This window comes from Bufo bufo, chromosome 8 (genome assembly GCF_905171765.1).
Source record: "Bufo bufo chromosome 8, aBufBuf1.1, whole genome shotgun sequence".
Classification (NCBI taxonomy): domain Eukaryota; kingdom Metazoa; phylum Chordata; class Amphibia; order Anura; family Bufonidae; genus Bufo; species Bufo bufo.
In genome coordinates, this window is record NC_053396.1 from 91382544 (window position 1) to 91397220 (window position 14677).

General features: G+C 42.7%; 1 protein-coding gene across 2 annotated transcripts in view; it reads right to left on the reverse strand.

Annotated features, from left to right (window-relative positions):
* The window catches only part of LOC120977567 (phosphatidylinositol 3,4,5-trisphosphate 5-phosphatase 2B-like), a 120516-nt gene extending 108172 nt beyond the window's left edge, over positions 1–12344 (reverse strand). For both annotated transcript variants that reach the window (XM_040405564.1, XM_040405562.1), the window contains exon 1: positions 12208–12344. The gene's annotated coding sequence lies outside the window, so the exon portion shown is untranslated. The remainder of the gene's footprint in view (positions 1–12207) is intronic.
* Positions 12345–14677: the final 2333 nt, after the last annotated feature.

Consider the following 14677-nt stretch of genomic DNA (forward strand, 5'->3'; position numbering starts at 1 on the left):
TTGTAAAATAGTTATTAAATAAGGGCCCTTTCACACTTGCGTTCTTTTCTTCCGGCATAGAGTTCCGTCGTCGGGGCTCTATGCCGGAAGAATCCTGATCAGTTTTATCCTAATGCATTCTGAATGGAGAGAAATCCGTTCAGGATGCATCAGGATGTCTTCAGTTCCGGACCGGAATGTTTTTTGGCCGGAGAAAATACCGCAGCATGCTGCGCTTTTTGCTCCGGCCAAAAATCCTGAACACTTGCCGCAAGGCCGGATCCGGAATTAATGCCCATTGAAAGGCATTAATCCGGATCCGGCCTTAAGCTAAACGTCGTTTCGGCGCATTGCCGGATCCGACGTTTAGCTTTTTCTGAATGGTTACCATGGCTGCCAAGACGGTAAAGTCCTGGCAGCCATGGTAAAGTGTAGTGGGGAGTGGGGGAGCAGCATACTTACCGTCCGTGCGGCTCCCCGGGCTCTCCAGAATGACGTCAGGGCGCCCCACGCTCATGGATGACGTGATCGCATGGACACGTCATCCATGCGCATGGGGCGCTCTGACGTCATTCTGGAGCGCCCCGGGAGCCGCACGGACTGTAAGTATACTGCTCCCCCGCTCCCCACTACTACTATGGCAGTCAGGACTTTAATAGCGTCCTGGCTGCCACAGTAACACTGAACGCATTTTGAAGACGGATCCGTCTTCAAATGCTTTCAGTTCACTTGCGTTTTTCCGGATCCGGCGTGTAATTCCGGCAAATGGAGTACACGCCGGATCCGGACAACGCAAGTGTGAAAGAGCACTAACATTCTCCATATGTCTACTCTATGTTGGCATCATTTTGTAAATTTCATTGTATTTAAAGGGAACCTGTCACCAGGATTTTGGGTATAGAGCTGAGGACATGGGCTGCTAGATGGCCGCTAGCACATCCGCAATACCCAGTCCCCATAGCTCTGTGTGCTTTTATTGTGTATAAAAACCGATTTGATACATATGCAAATTAACCTGAGATGAGTCAGAGCTTGAAAATATGACTCTTCTCTGGTCACACAAGTAAGATATGACTCTTTTATGTTAATTTGCATATGTATCAAATTGAGTTTTTTACACAATAAAAGCACACAGAGCTATGGGCCTGGATATTGTGGATGTGCTAGTGGCCATCTTGCAACCCATGTCATCAGTTCTATACCCCAAATCCCGGTCACAGGTTCCCTTTAAGGACCAATTCAGTCCTAAAGTGACTTTAAAGGACTTACATAATAGAAACCACCCAAAGATTACTGCATTTTAGAAACTACACCCCTTAATTTATTCAAAACTGATTTTACACCGAAGAAAGCAAAATGGAGGTGAAATCTAAAAAAATTATTTTTTTGTGCAGATTTTAAATTTTAGTCAATTTTTCCTGTAATACAGCAAAGGTTAACAACAAAATAAACCTCAATATTTATTACCCTGATTTTGCAGTTTACATAACATGTCACATTTGAAGAGACCCTGTTACCCCTAGAGAGGAAACCCCAAAAAGTGACCCCATTTTGTAAATTACACCCCTCAAGGAATTGATCGAGGGATGAATTGAATGCTTTGACCCAACAAGCATTTCGTAGAATTTAGAAACACTTGGATTTGAACATTAAAAGTTACATTTTATTTCCAATAAAATGTTGCTTTAGCCCCAAATTTTCTCAAGGCAAAACAGCAAAAAATGCACCCACAATTTTTTTATACGCATTTTTTCCTGAAGACAGCAACACATATGTGGTCATAAACTGCTATTTGGGGGCACTGCAGCGTTCAAAAGGGAAGGAGCGGCATCAGGATTTTCTAACATGGAATTTGCTGAAATTGTTTTTAGGGGCCATTTATTTTTTCACCAATGAAGCTGTGCGAGGGCTTGTTTTTTGCAAGACAAGCTGTAGTTTTTATTGGTATTGGGGTTAATATGTCTATTTTATCACTTTTTATACCACTGTTTGGGAGGTGAGGTGGGCAAAAATTGCAATTCTGTCAGTGTTTTTTATCTTAATTTTTTATAGGGTTCCTCATATATGATAATTTTATTCTGTGCTTTGATAAGGTTATGGTGATACCAAATTTATATATTTTTTCATGTTTTACTACTTTTTTAGCATAAAATCACTTTTATATTAAAAATAAATATTTTGCATCGCCATATACTAACATCCATAACATTTTTCTTTTTTTCACTAATGTAGCTGTGTGAGGGCTTGTTGACCTGTCATTTTTATTGGTATCATTTCGGAGTACATATTTTTTTGATCACTTTTTATACCATTTTTTGGGAGGTTAGGTAGGCAAAAATTGCAATTCTGTCAGTGTTTTTTTTTTTTTTCATGGGGTTCCTCATGTAGTACATATGATATGATAATTTTATTCCATGGTTTGATATAGTTATCTTGATACCAAATTTATATAGTTTTACGTTTTACTAGTTTTTCATCATAAAATCACTTTTCTATTAAAAATATTATATTTTGCATCGCCATATACTAACACCAATAACATTTTTATTTTTGCACCAATGTAGCTGTGTGAGGGATTTTTTTTTGTGTGACCGGCTGTAGTTTTTATTGAACTCATTTTGGGATACATATGACTTTTTGATCACTTTTTATTAAATTTTTTTGAGGAGATGAGGAGACAAAAACAGAATTTTTGTCATTGTATTTTAATGGCATTCACCATACGGGATTAGTATCATTATACTTTTATAGATCAGGTTGTCACAGACGCGGCAATACCAATTATGTGTAGTTTATTTTTTCATTTTTTAATCAATTATAAATGAGTAGATAAGGATAAAGGAAATTTACTTTATTTTTTTAATTTATTTATTTAAATTTAATATACGGTAATTCTTATTACATTTTTTTTTTACATGTTGGATCTTCAAGACCCTCAGGGTCGGTCAGGCTTAGATATATGGCAAGCCTGGATGACTTTCTAAGGCTTTTGTTTGCCATGGTAACCATCGGCCTGATGAAGGAGAAAGGGAGCCCCATTTCTCTGTTAACCCCATAGATGCTATGGGTGGCTACTGACCATGGCATCTAAAGAGCTAAATAGCTGGAATCGGTGCCAGCACCGATTTAGGTTGCTGAAGCAGAGTGTCAGCTGTATGTTACAGCTGACACTTGCTGCTGATGGCGGCAGCTCTATTCCTGAGCCGGCCATCGCATACATACGTGGGACTGCATGGGAGCAGCAGGGGCACTCTGCTTCAGCAGGGACATCGGGGGCAGCATTTACAAGGGACATCGGGGGCACAAAGAGGACAATGGCGATTTCAGGCTCTGATTTCCAGAGTGGAGATCAGAGCCTGAAAGCAGCATTTACACTGCCTAAGCTCTGATTGGTTAGGATGCAGAGACTAACCAATCAGAGCAATCACTGGCAAGGGACCACTCTGATTGGGCCCTTGCTGGCTTCTCCCATGTCTCTGCTCTCCGTGAGAGCAGAGACTCCAGGGCTGTGACACTTTATAGTGTCACAGCCCCAGTTAACAGTATGGATGTAACTGTACATCTGAGTGTGGTAAATTACCTGCAATCTGGACATAGAGTTAAATCCAAATGTGGCAAGGGGTTTATTAGCACATGTGTAAATAAATATTTACATATATTGTAGTTTGTATTTTGCATTTTTTGGAGGTGTAGAAACTCCTAGTCTGAATGTGCCTTTATTTCCATCTACAGGCAGCATTCTGGTGCACATGTGAGGCCCGGGCTATATCAGCCAGTCTTGGGTGGGGCTCAGAGCTCGCTGCCTCCTCCCATTGTATGCATGGTCACATGCTGGAGGTTACTGGGAGATTGCTTTGAGTCGGACCTTGCGCTCCTGTAATTCGCCCACTGGCTCCTGGTATTGCCCACATGGCCCAGGTAGGTTTAGCGGTAGGTCCCGAGCTACTTGAGAAACCTTGGCGCGGTGCTCGGGCTCAGACATGTCCTCACGTAGGACATGTTGGCTAATCTCTCAATTTTAACACAAGTTTAAAGGGCTTAGTAAGACCTGCAGAGTGCACCTGTCTTTGTTTTTGTTATATTATATACACTCACCTAAAGAATTATTAGGAACACCATACTAATACGGTGTTGGACCCCCTTTTGCCTTCAGAACTGCCTTAATTCTGCGTGGCATTGATTCAACAAGGTGCAGATAGCATTCTTTAGAAATGTTGGCCCATATTGATAGGATAGCATCTTGCAGTTGATGGAGATTTGAGGGATGCACATCCAGGGCACGAGGCTCCCGTTCCACCACATCCCAAAGATGCTCTATTGGGTTGAGATCTGGTGACTGTGGGGGCCATTTTAGTACAGTGAACTCATTGTCATGTTCAAGAAACCAATTTGAAATGATTCGAGCTTTGTGACATGGTGCATTATCCTGCTGGAAGTAGCCATCAGAGGATGGATACATGTTCTCATTCTGTTTACGCTAAATTAGGACTCTACCATTTGAATGTCTCAACAGAAATCGAGACTCATCAGACCAGGAAACATTTTTCCAGTCTTCAACAGTCCAATCTTGGTGAGCTCGTGCAAATTGTAGCCTCTTTTTCCTATTTGTAGTGGAGATGAGTGGTACCCGGTGGGGTCTTCTGCTGTTGTAGCCCATCCGCCTCAAGGTTGTGCGTGTTGTGGCTTCACAAATGCTTTGCTGCATACCTCGGTTGTAACGAGTGGTTATTTCAGTCAACGTTGCTCTTCTATCAGCTTGAATCAGTCGGCCCATTCTCCTCTGACCTCTAGCATCCACAAGGCATTTTTGCCCACAGGACTGCCACATACTGGATGTTTTTCCCTTTTCACACCATTCTTTGTAAACCCTAGAAATGGTTGTGCATGAAAATCCCAGTAACTGAGCAGATTGTGAAATACTCAGACCGGCCTGTCTGGCACCAACAACCATGCCACGCTCAAAATTGCTTAAATCACCTTTCTTTCCCATTCTGACATTCAGTTTGAAGTTCAGGAGATTGTCTTGACCAGGACCACACCCCTAAATGCATTGAAGCAACTGCCATGTGATTGGTTGACTAGATAATTGCATTAATGAGAAATAGAACAAGTGTTCCTAATAATTCTTTAGGTCAGTGTATACTGTTTATCACATCCACACATTTGCTATCCTGTGTAGGATGTCCATTGTGGTACTTGTGGTCCACTGCAGGCATCCTCCATTGTATGCATTTTTGCTGGGGATTGCCATTAGCAGCGGACCACAAGTGCAGGATCTGTCCCCCCGGTATAGATGCACCACTGCATATGGGGTTGAGCACTTCCTGCTTTTTAATACCACGCCAATTTGTCGTTTTGTAAACAAATATTTCCATTATTTTAACCACTTAAGGACCACAGGTTTATACCCCCCTAAAGACCAGGCCCTTTTTTACAAATCGGCACTCCACAACTTTAGCGATTTATTGCTCGGTCATGCAACTTACCACCCAAATGAATTTTACCTCCTTTTCTTCTCACTAATAGAGCTTTCATTTGGTGGTATTTCAGTGCTGCTGCCATTTTTACTTTTTTTGTTATTAATCGAAATCTAACGATTTTTTTGCCAAAAAAATGACATTTTTCACTTTCAGTTGCAAAATTTTGCAAAAAAAACGACATCCATATATAAATTTTTCTCTAAATTTATTGTTCTACATGTCTTTGATTAAAAAAAAATGTTTGGGTAAAAAAAAAAAATGGTTTGGGTAAAAGTTATAGCGTTTACAAACTATGGTACAAAAATGTGAATTTCCGCTTTTTGAAGCAGCTCTGACTTTCTGAGCACCTGTCATGTTTCCTGAGGTTCTATAATGGCTAGACAGTACAAACACCCCACAAATGACCCCATTTCAGAAAGTAGACACCCTAAGGTATTCGCTGATGGGCATAGTGAGTTCATAGAACTTTTTATTTTTTGTCACAAGTTAGCGGAAAATGATGATTTTTTTATTTTTCTTACAAAGTCTCATATTCCACTAACTTGTGACAAAAAATAAAAACTTCCATGAACTAACTATGCCCATCAGCGAATACCTTGGGGTGTCTTCTTTCCAAAATGGGGTCACTTGTGGGGTAGTTATTCTGCCCTGGCATTCTAGGGGCCCAAATGTGTGGTAAGGAGTTTGAAATCAAATTCTGTAAAAAATGACCAGTGAAATCCGAAAGGTGCTCTTTGGAATATGGGCCCCTTTGCCCACCTAGGCTGCAAAAAAGTGCCACACATGTGGTATCGCCGTACTCAGGAGAAGTTGGGGAATGTGTTTTGGGGTGTCATTTTACATATACCCATGCTGGGTGAGATAAATATCTTGGTCAAATGCCAACTTTGTATAAAAAAAATGGGAAAAGTTGTCTTTTGCCAAGATATTTCTCTCACCCGGCATGGGTATATGTAAAATGACACCCCAAAACACATTCCCCAACTTCTCCTGAGTACGGAGATACCAGATGTGTGACACTTTTTTGCAGCCTAGGTGGGCAAAGGGGCCCATATTCCAAAGAGCACCTTTCGGATTTCACTGGTCATTTTTTACAGAATTTGATTTCAAACTCCTTACCACACATTTGGACCTCTAGAATGCCAGGGCAGTATAACTACCCCACAAGTGACCCCATTTTGGAAAGAAGACACCCCCAGGTATTTCGTGATGGGCATAGTGAGTTCATGGAAGTTTTTATTTTTTGTCACAAGTTAGTGGAATATGAGACTTTGTAAGGAAAAAAAAATAAAAAAATCATCATTTTCCGCTAACTTGTGACAAAAAATAAAAAATTCTAGGAACTCGCCATGCCCCTCATGGAATACCTTGGGGTGTCTTCTTTCCAAAATGGGGTCACTTGTGGGGTAGTTATACTGCCCTGGCATTTTCCAGGGGCCCTAATGTGTGGTAAGTAGGTAAATGACCTGTGAAATCCTAAAGGTGCTCTTTGGAATGTGGGCCCCTTTTCCCACCTAGGCTGCAAAAAAGTGTCACACATGTGGTATCGCCGTATTCAGGAGAAGTTGGGCAATGTGTTTTGGGGTGTCTTTTTACATATACTCATGCTGGGTGAGAGAAATATCTCAGCAAAAGACAACTTTTCCCATTTTTTTATACAAAGTTGGCATTTGACCAAGATATTTATCTCACCCAGCATGGGTATATGTAAAATGACACCCCAAAACACATTGCCCAACTTCTCCTGAGTACGGCGATACCAGATGTGTGACACTTTTTTGCAGCCTAGATGCGCAAAGGGGCCCACATTTCTTTTATGAGGGCATTTTTAGACATTTGGATCCCAGACTTCTTCTCACGCTTTAGGGCCCCTAGAATGCCAGGGCAGTATAAATACCCCACATGTGACCCCATTTTGGAAAGAAGACACCCCAAGGTATTCAATGAGGGGCATGGCGAGTTCATAGAATTTTTTTGGGCACAAGTTAGCGGAAATTGATTTTATTTATTTTTTTCTCACAAAGTCTCCCTTTCCGCTAACTTGGGACAAAAATTTCAATCGTTCATGGACTCAATATGCCCCTCACGGAATACCTTGGGGTGTCTTCTTTCCGAAATGGGGTCACATGTGGGGTATTTATACTGCCCTGGCATTCTAGGGGCCCTAAAGCGTGAGAAGAAGTCTGGAATATAAATCTCTAAAAAATTTTACGCATTTGGATTCCGTGAGGGGTATGGTGAGTTCATGTGAGATTTTATTTTTTGACACAAGTTAGTTGAATATGAGACTTTGTAAGAAAAAATGTCTGAATGGAGCCTTACAGGGGGGTGATCAATGACAGGGGGGTGATCAATGACAGGGGGGTGATCAGGGAGTCTATATGGGGTGATCACCCCCCTGTCATTGATCACCCCCCTATAAGGCTCCATTCAGATGTCCGTATGTGTTTTGCGGATCCGATCCATGTATCCGTGGATCCGTAAAAATCATACGGACATCTGAATGCAGCCTGACAGGGGGGGTGATCAATGACAGGGGGGGTGATCAATGACAGGGGGGTGATCAGGGAGTCTATATGGGGTGATCACCCCCCCCCTGGAAGGCTCCAGGGAGACGCCTGTATGTGTTTTGCGGATCCGATCCATCTATCAGTGGATCCGTAAAAATCATGCGGACGTCTGAATGGAGCTTTACAGGGGGGTGATCAATGACAGGGGGTAATCAATGACAGGGGGGGTGATCAGGTAGTCTATATGGGGTGATCACCACAGTCATTGATCACGCCCCTGTAAGGCTCCATTCAGACGTCCGTATGCGTTTTGCGGATCCGATCCATCTATCAGTAGATCCGTAAAAATCATGCGTACATCTGAATGGAGCTTTACAGGGGGGTGATCAATGACAGGGGGGTAATCAATGACAGGGGGGTGATCAGGGAGTCTATATGGGGTGATCACCACAGTCATTGATCACGCCCCTGTAAGGCTCCATTCAGACGTCCGTATGCGTTTTGCGGATCCGATCCATCTATCAGTGGATCCGTAAAAATCATGCGGACATCTGAATGGAGCTTTACAGGGGGGTAATCAATGACAGGGGGGTAATCAATGACAGGGGGGTGATCAGGGAGTCTATATGGGGTGATCACCACAGTCATTGATCACGCCCCTGTAAGGCTCCATTCAGACGTCCATATGCGTTTTGCGGATCCGATCCATCTATCAGTGGATCCGTAAAAATCATGCGGACGTCTGAATGGAGCTTTACAGGGGGGTGATCAATGACAGGGGGGTAATCAATGACAGGGGGGTGATCAGGGAGTCTATATGGGGTGATCACCACAGTCATTGATCACGCCCCTGTAAGGCTCCATTCAGACGTCCATATGCGTTTTGCGGATCCGATCCATCTATCAGTGGATCCGTAAAAATCATGCCGACGTCTGAATGGAGCTTTACAGGGGGGTGATCAATGACAGGGGGGTAATCAATGACAGGGGGGTAATCAATGACAGGGGGGTGATCAGGGAGTCTATATGGGGTGATCACCACAGTCATTGATCACGCCCCTGTAAGGCTCCATTCAGACGTCCGTATGCGTTTTGCGGATCCGATCCATCTATCAGTGGATCCGTAAAAATCATGCGGACGTCTTAATGGAGCTTTACAGGGGGGTAATCAATGACAGGGGGGTGATCAGGGAGTCTATATGGGGTGATCACCACAGTCATTGATCACGCCCCTGTAAGGCTCCATTCAAACGTCCGTATGCGTTTTGCGGATCCGATCCATCTATCAGTGGATCCGTAAAAATCATGCGGACATCTGAATGGAGCTTTACAGGGGGGGAATCAATGACAGGGGGGTGATCAGGGAGTCTATATGGGGTGATCACCACAGTCATTGATCACGCCCCTGTAAGGCTCCATTCAGACGTCCGTATGCATTTTGCGGATCCGATCCATCTATCAGTGGATCCGTAAAAATCATGCGGACGTCTGAATAGAGCTTTACAGGGGGGTAATCAATGACAGGGGGGTAATCAATGACAGGGGGGTGATCAATGACAGGGGGGTGATCAGGGAGTCTATATGGGGTGATCAGGGGTGATCAAGGGTGAATAAGGGGTTAATAAGTGACAGGGGGGGGTGTAGTGTAGTGGTGCTTGGTGCAACATATTACTGAGCTACCTGTGTCCTCTGGTGGTCGATCCAAACAAAGGGGACCACCAGAGGACCAGGTAGCAGGTATATTAGACGCTGTTATCAAAACAGCGTCTGATATACCTTTCAGGGGTTAAAAAAAACACATCTCCAGCCTGCCAGCGAACGATCGCCGCTGGCAGGCTGGAGATCCACTCTCTTACCTTCCGTTCCTGTGAGCGCGCGCGCCTGTGTGCGCACGTTCACAGGAAATCTCGGCTCACGTGAGATGACGCCAATCGGCGTTAGCGTAGCCTGGGGGAGCCGCCGCAATGACGCCTTTCGGCGTTACAGTTGCGGAAAGTGGTTAAGACCTTTTTTCAACATATTACCAATAATAATTCCAAAGCTACGTAAATGGTCTCTTCTGGACAATGAAACGTCTCTCACTTGTTCCTGGGCTACCTGTACTGAAAGCTTCTAATTTATCATACTTACCTTCAGTGGAAATTTGGTTCCTAGCTGTGGAGATACACTCATGTCCATACCATAAAGGTTATGTACATTCAGTCTCCATAGGCACTGCAGTATATTGGAACCTCGGATACTCTAGAGCTGTGATGCAAACCTTCGGCACTCTAGCTGTGGTAAAACTACAACTCCAAAGATGAACATTTGCTTGGCTGTTCTCAGAACTCCATAGAAATTAATGGAGCATGCTGGGGGTCGTAGTTTCACTACAGCTGGAGTGCCGGAGGCTAGCCATTACTGCTAGTGCGACAGTCTGATCCTGTGGACTTGTGTCACACATACAGTCAACACATTACCCAGGATCTTAGTGAACGTCCACTAATATATGGTAGACTACCATCAGCAATCATCACGGAGAACTAAATAAGAGAGAGTTTTTAAATCCCTACAAGCAATCCTCATTTACATCTCCAAAGATACTCTATTACTTCTAAGTAACGCTTCAAAAATAAAACTGAGAACCAGGTACTGCTGCCTGTATGGTTGGAGGATGACGACAGAGTAAATCCACTGGGATTTAACCTGTGTTCCCATAATACTGTACATCTGCTGTATACAGTATATGCATAGAGCTATAAATATACAATACATGGTTCTCATCATTGTTTTTGCTTAGTTTATGTTAGGAACACTTGGCACACTGCCTGCTTATATGGAAAATCCCGATCAGACAGTAGAATGATGTCACATATGTTTAGATTTAGTCTTAGGTCAGTTTATATGCTCTCTGAGCCATAAAACCCCACTTTATGAACACATGGTCCCCATTACATTACTCAGAGTGATAGATGATAAACATATCTCTTATGTCATACATGCAAACACGGGTACATGTGCATGTTTATGTTAATTTGATATATTATATATATATTATTTTATAATTTTATATTTATTTTTATTACTACAATTATGTTCATTATTCTTTTTATGCTTTGTTCATTTCGGGAATTTCAAGTTTTCTTGGAGTTTTATTAACAGTCCGTAAGAAGTAGTAGTAATACAGCTGTAAACCTGGTAATCTACATCTAAGCTATACATCCATCAAAGGGATTGCAGTTTATAAGAAATATACAATAATACATTATATTCCATCATCTGAAGTAGGCAAGAATTATCATGCATTAGGTGTAAGGCTGGTTTCCATGTGCTCTGCTGTTATTTCTGAATAACAAGGAACACACTAAAGGTGGATTTACACCCTACAATTGTTGGGCAGATTATTGGGAAAAAACATTAGTTTGAACGCTTGTTCCCGATAATCTGCAAATGTGCTGCCGATCACCCGATGTATGAGTGATTTCCTCGTTTATGTGATGATCTTTCATGCAGCACATTAAATCATTGTCTCTGGGCAGCAGATCGTGCTGTGTGAACAACCATCTACTGGCCAGAAACAATGACTCTGTATTTGGTGGAGGAGATTGCAGCAGATAAATGCAGCTCTTTCCTCCACTGACGAGCAGGCAGTTGTCGGGAAGGAGCGGTCTCTTCCGGATAATTGCCTGCCTGGACGCATGTATGCGCCTTAATGGTAAATTTGATTTGCATTTGAAATATATATTTTAGTACAGACTAAATACCGTCCAAGTGTCCCCTAGACAGTCCCTAATTCTGAACCAAATTCCCCTGTGTGTATTTCTTCTTAAATGTCCCTCTTTGATTGGATAAATACACTTGCATGAATACATCTGCTATATTGCTGCAGAAAGTATCTGTTTGGTTGCACAGTAGAAATGGAATATAGACAAACCATGTGATATACTGATCAGACCATGCAGACTTATTCCAGTGTATTTAATAAAGGGCAGCACTGCAGTGTAATCGCATATAGGTCTAGTAATACATGTACAAGCCATATCTTAGCGCTTGCAGTTTCTGCTCTCTCCTTGTATTTGCAGGCACGAGACATTGCAGTGTCACAGCTAATGCCAACTTATCCTATTTATATAACATCAGCTATAAGAACGGTAGAACATATGCAGACAGAGAAATCCATGACCCATATCACTGGCTATGCTGTGTAGAGTATAAATGGCTGCAGCTAATGTAACGCTGGAGAATTGATAAATGCTCACCTGTTAGTATTGGTTTATAGCTGTATACCGAATATACTCACCCCACTGCTTGTGTAGCAGTAAAGGCATGGTATTAAGGAGGATAGTCGGAAGGAAGCCATAAGGCGTCTCTGAACCCACAGACCTGTGGCTTTAGCTGAAACACAAGACTGTGCAGTAAGATCTTAGATTAGGGAGTTAATTAACCATGCACAAGGCAAAGACACACAAGAGGAAGATTACTGGTAGACAGCACACACAGCAATGGTGAAGATGTCTCCTGAAGTATATATGCATATACAGTATACATCTCTCTCTCTCTCTCTATATATATATATATATATATATATATATATTTCTTTTACTTGATTTCAGAGTCCTCACCATGACTTTCACACCGTAGTTGAGATTTCATAGGGTTTTATCATCGGCGTTGTCTACACAACTATTCAATAAAATTTCACAGAATCTGTTTGTATGGTCACAAAGGGGCACATTTCTTTAATAAAGGCCCTGTGCTGGAGGTGGATCCGCCGAAGTTATGAAGAGGCGCTGGCCTTTCTATAACTTTGGCGCATCAATCGCCAGTTCTAAATGTAAGACAGCTTCCCTGCAGACTTACATTTAGACCATTTTCTACTCCTAAAACAGGCGTAGAAAATTATGACTGAGATGGGTCTGCCAGCCAGTCCACATTTTTAGAACTGGCATGCGCAGGGTGAAGTCGCAGATAGAGGCGCAACTAACCGTTGTGCCACCATCTGCGCCTGAAATGCAACTAATTTAGGTGTATTTCAGTACAGTAAATGACTCCAAAGTTTTTTTAGGATGGGATGATTTAGAGTACGTTGACTCGTTCAGGATTTTCCACTTTTTTTAGGTAGCCATATTTTTTAAAACATGGTATGGTTAAGTATAAAAGTAATGACTTCATTTGCTCCCTTTCAGATATCTGGACAATTCAATTGTTTTTTGCAAAATGCCAATGGAGGCCTTTTACAATCTAGTCTCCATTCTATAAGAACACCTCCTCCGGGGAGACACAGTAAAAAGAAGGTTGATTAGTGCTGCTGAGGAGCTGCTCGTCGCTTTTAGCTTTTTTGACCTTATTTATCAATGTAGTTCTTATTGGTGGGAATGGTCAACAGTGACAACAGGAAAATTTCACATTTTTTACATAAAATTTTAACAATTTATTTCCTTCCCTTTCAGATTCTTGGCTACACAGGAGCGCAATTCATCCCTATATCTCTAGTGACAGGTTGGCAAATCTACTATCTCTAGGATTGTGAGATGCACATGCCATGCAATCCTGCAGTATGCCGTTGCCCATCTTCGGCCCATTACAATGCCGAGTTTGAGCCTTAAGATATGGTGCAGGTTGCAACAGCCTTTCAATCTATGGCTAATCTCCCTAATTGTATAGTCACTTTCAGTAGTAAGCACCCATGCACAGTACAGCCACTGTATTCAGAATCACACCAATTCAACTATATGAAGTACTTTTTGTGGTCATGATGGTAAAGGCTAATGTAATTACAAGTATGTGGGGGATTCAATCAGCACAACCCTGTATGTAGGTGCACATTGCTATGGCGAAATACATATACAAAGAAAAAGACACAAATGCAATGGCACTCTGCAACCAGCATTCTGCCCTGCCTCTATGTTGAATGAGGCATTGGTGTACATTTTGGCCAAAGCGTAATAAGCCATTCACCACGTCAAGGTCGCCTCTATGGAGTGGTCCCTAACACTAGTTCCTACCTGTTTGTGGGCCATGACAGCCGCACAAAGTCCAGGGAATGCAGGTGCAGCATGCACGCCAAGCACACTCTGCTTTTAACCCCATCCGGTGCCATTACAGCTTTCATCGGATCCAGGGATGCAAGTACCAACATGCATGCTGAGCCCACTATATACTTCTCCTGGAGCCAAATGGCTACTGTTAGGTGCTATATATGCAGACTCAGTTTTATACTGACTTTAAAACCAGCCTCCAGGACAGATTGACTGGTCAGGTGTGCAATGACTCCAAGGAGATCGCCACGCCTCCAATATATACTACAAAGAAAAAATGTGGGGGATTCAATCAGCACAACCCTATATGTAGGTGCACATTTCTATGGCGAAATACATATACAAAGAAAAAGACACAAATGCAATGGCACTCTGCAACCAGCATTCTGCCCTGCCTCTATGCTGGATGAGGCATTGGTGTACATTTTGGCCAAAGCGTAATGAGCCACTCACCACGTCAAGGTTGCCTCTATGGAGTGGTCCCTAACACTAGTTCCTACCTGTTTGTGGGCCATGACAACCGCACAAAGTCCAGGGAATGCAGGTACAGCATGCACGCCAAGCACACTCTGCTTTTAACCCCGTCCGGTGCCATTACAGCTTTCATCGGATCCAGGGATGCAAGTGCCAACATGCATGCTGAGCCCACTATATACTTCTCCTGGAGCCAAATGGCCATGAGGAGTAGGAG